This window comes from Chenopodium quinoa, unplaced genomic scaffold (genome assembly GCF_001683475.1).
Source record: "Chenopodium quinoa cultivar QQ74 unplaced genomic scaffold, ASM168347v1, whole genome shotgun sequence".
NCBI lineage: Eukaryota > Viridiplantae > Streptophyta > Magnoliopsida > Caryophyllales > Amaranthaceae > Chenopodium > Chenopodium quinoa.
The window spans coordinates 980,600-984,570 of record NW_018742467.1 but is presented as its reverse complement, the minus strand read 5'-3'; the positions used below and the strand labels follow the sequence as shown (position 1 = coordinate 984,570).

Below are 3,971 nucleotides of genomic sequence, written 5' to 3'. Positions count from 1 at the left end.
TATAATTTATGATATTTATTATTATTTTATAATGTTGCTTGATATTTATATTTATTGCTTGATCACACCTTTTTATGCATGTTTAAAGGGAATTTGTACTTGTAATCACGCTTAATAAGATAATTAATAATCTTGTTTAGGGTTAATTTTGATTATAATTCAAGTGATCGCCAATAATAGTTTTATTTGTGCATTAATATTCAACCAACATAGATAAACATATTTAGGGTTAATCCTATTGATTACATGTTAGTCAGAAAGCGCACATGAATACGATCAGAATAAAGTAGAGGCCTATTATTAGGGCAGGTTCAATCTCTTTTCGGTTGGATTTGTACCTTCATCCCCGAACCCGTATTTGGTTCAAGATCTTATGGAGTTGACGATCTCTTGGATCGTTAAGGGGTGTAACCTTTACCCTGTGAACGGTTTACAAGTTCCTAAAACTTGTTGGCAACTCTTTTGCTCTATTTTCTTCCTTTTTGGACGCCACCGTACTTTAGCGTATGATCACAGTGGGGTTCAAGCTAGGGATAACACTTGAAATTATTCCCTACACCTCCTCTTGAAGAGCCTTTAGTCCCCCAAGTGCCTTATTTGATGACTTTTGAGGATGATGATGGGATTTCTAACCAAAAATATTTTGTTGAGAAGAGTATGCCTTCTTCTTTTTCTTTTATTTCCCTTCCTTTTTCTTGTATTCTTGTTTTTCCCTTCTTTTCTTCCCCTTCTCGGCATACCTCCTCTCAACCCAATAGGTGTGCATTATGCTTGTTGCATGCCTTCATTTTGTCATGTGCATACTTACTTTCTTATTCAATGTGTAGTAGTGCATTTGACAAGCTCTTGTGTACGTTGAATTATTATTTTCTAGAGCGGGCAAGCTTGGACCTTAAGCAAGCCTTTCTCGGGAAGTAACCCATGTTTTAATGCTTTCATTTTCTTTTCTTTTGAAAATAGATTTTCTCTCATGAAAATGTCTGTGTGCTTTTTTTTCTAGGTACATGACTTGATATGCACTACTACAAAAAAAGGCAAAGAGACCCTTTTAAATATGTCTGAGAGACCGCCTCAGAACGGGTCTCTATCTCAAGGGTCTCTTTGATAAAGAGACCTGTTCCTTAGAGGGGTTTTTTTTTGTGAGGACAAAGAGACCCGTCGTCAGTAATAGCGGGTCTGTCACACAAATTAGAAAATTGATAATTTAAAAGGAAAAAAGACTCGTTATTTGAGATTAGGGGTCTGTTTGGTGGGTATCAAACAAACCTATCATACCAATTCACGGGTCTCTTTGTTCTTTATTTTTGTAAAAATTAATTAGAAATTATTTTTTGCGTTTGATATGGTTTGCATTTGAAGATTGAATATTTTGTCGCTACACAAATTGGTGGAAAATTAATAAATTTTAAGTACTTACAATACTTTAAGACCATATGAAATAGCATGGGATAAAAATTTTGATATGATACCCAAAAATAAATTAAAAAAAAAAACAACTTTTAAGCAAAACTAACACAAAAATATTTGAAGTCCTAAAATTTACTTCTACATTTACATCAATAAGGCTTGAGTATTCAATTTTCTGCAAGTTCGATGACCTGGAACTTTTGGTCACTCTGAATTTCGCAGGTAAGGAATTTCTGCATGGATTCATCAGATAAGGAACTGAAAAAAAAAAAACATATATATGATAAGACTATAAAACTAAATTGAATCGAGTAATAATTACGTTATCAAACAATCATATTAGAAAAATACAAATTCATCGTCAAATGAACACTTACCAAATCAATTGCAACTCTGTGTGAAAATTGGGTATTCCAAAATTCCCTTTTAATAGTGTCAATTTAGCCAATTTTGATATTGCCCAGTTGTGAAATTCAAACGTAGGCGTAACTAACGCACTTCGTAACTGAAAATAAGGTTAGAAGATGAAATTAAGAACAGGGTTGTGTTTCAAATATAAATTCAAAAACTTGAAATATGAAAACTTGGAGAAAAAAGGCTAAAATTTTTTGAGAAATTACCTTGAATGCTTAATTAGATCTAGATCTAATTGCATCAAAGCACTTCGCAACCGTCGTTGGAGGCTAAGCAACGAGGGATCTTGAAGGAAGAGAATTCTCAAAAATACAAGGACGGAGCACGCATTTGTTCGTAAAATTTGTTGATTAAGGTGGAAAAAGAAGGAGAAGAAGGCATTGATGAGAGAAAATATGGAGGTGTGATGAATAAGTTTTAGAGGAATGTCGGTGTATTGAGAAAGAAAGAGTTGATTATAATTAATGGTGGTATAGCTCAAGAGGAAAAATATTGAGCCAAAAGCATGTCCCTACATCCGTAAATAATGCAAAGTGGAAAAGGGAGATAAGAGACCCGTTGACTCTTACATGGGTTTCTTATTTCACTCCACTTAATAAAGTTGTGGGCTAAGGGCTTATAAGAGACATGTTACCTCTATTAACGGATCTCTTACATCAAACATACCCGTTGGTTATGACAACGGGTCTCTAATTAGGGGTCTTTTTTCCATTTTTTGTAGTAGTGATGCTTTAGCGCATTGGTTTGAATTAACAATCAAGGAAGATTAGCACCACAATTCTAGAGCATGGAAAACAAGTTTCAATTCTTGAAGAAATTAGCTTTGAAAGGTTTAATTGGGTCATTTGCGAGTATATATACCCACCTAAATCCAATAATATCTTCCCTTTCTCTTTCTTTAATGGTTGATGATTTGTTGGACATGTGTTGGTATTGTTGGTTTGATTTCTTTCGTTTCCCCTCTCATGGATTCTATGATTTATGATTTGAGTATATTGTCTCATTCAAGCTTGGGGGAGTGTTTATATCATGTTTGATGGGATGTTGATTCATATATGCCATGTTGTAGGGAATATTTCAAGCATTACCCCAAACTTGAACCCCACTGTGATCACACACTAAAGTACGGTGGCGTCCAAAGAGAAGGAAGATAGAGCAAAAGAGTCGCCAACAAGTTTTAGGAACTTGTAAACCGTTCACGAGGTGAAGGTTAAACCCCCTTAACGATCCAGGATATCGTTAAATCCAATAGGTCTTGAACCATGACTGGTAGTTCGGGGATGAAGGTACAAATCCAACCTAAAAGAGATTGAACCTGCCCTAAAAATAGGCCTCTATTTTATTCTGATCGTATTCATGTGCACTTTTTGACTAACACGCAATCAATATGATTAACCCTAAACCTGTTTAATCTATGTTGGTTGAATATTAATGCACAAATAAACTATTATAGGTGATCACTTGAATTATAATCAAATTAACACTAAACAAGATTATTAATTATCTTATTAAGCGTGACTACAAGTACCAATTCCCTTTAAACATGCATAAAAGGCGTGATCAAGCAATAACAATAAATATATCAAGCAACATAATAATAATAATAAATAATCATGATAATAATAATTATATTAATCATCATAAATTATAACAATTATAATCATAATTAAAATAATAAAATTAATCATAATTAACATAATCATGTTAAAGCACAATAATAATAGCAAGATCCTAGGCATGATACTAACAAGACTAATAACAAACCCTAGCATGTCATTAAATAATAAAAATAAAAGCTTTAGCCCTAACATGATACTAACATGCTATTAGGAAAGAAAATAGGAAGCATCATAACAATCATACTTGATTTAAGGAACTTATTCTTTACCCTAAACATGATAGTAGGAAGATCAAAACGCCCTAACATGACACTAGGAATCAAAATAACAACCTAGACATGATTTCTATATCATAATATCAATGCAAACCATTAAAGCAACTACTTGGATGCCTTGTATCTCTTTCTAATAACAAAATACACACGTTAGTAACTTGAACGAAAATAATGATCAAAAAATTAAATTAAATAATTGAAAGAGAGATTTGTGACCAAACCCTCAAAAATTAAAACCTTTCACGTCTAGGGCCAA

At 33.1% G+C, this 3,971-nt stretch overlaps 1 long non-coding RNA gene across 1 annotated transcript; it reads right to left on the bottom strand.

Annotated features, from left to right (window-relative positions):
• Positions 1-1,322: 1,322 nt before the first annotated feature.
• Positions 1,323-2,329, bottom strand: LOC110719035. Its single transcript, XR_002511004.1, has 3 exons — positions 2,028-2,329; positions 1,785-1,912; positions 1,323-1,665 (listed from the first exon to the last, which is right to left on the bottom strand). It is a non-coding gene; the product is annotated as an uncharacterized LOC110719035 (long non-coding RNA).
• Positions 2,330-3,971: the final 1,642 nt, after the last annotated feature.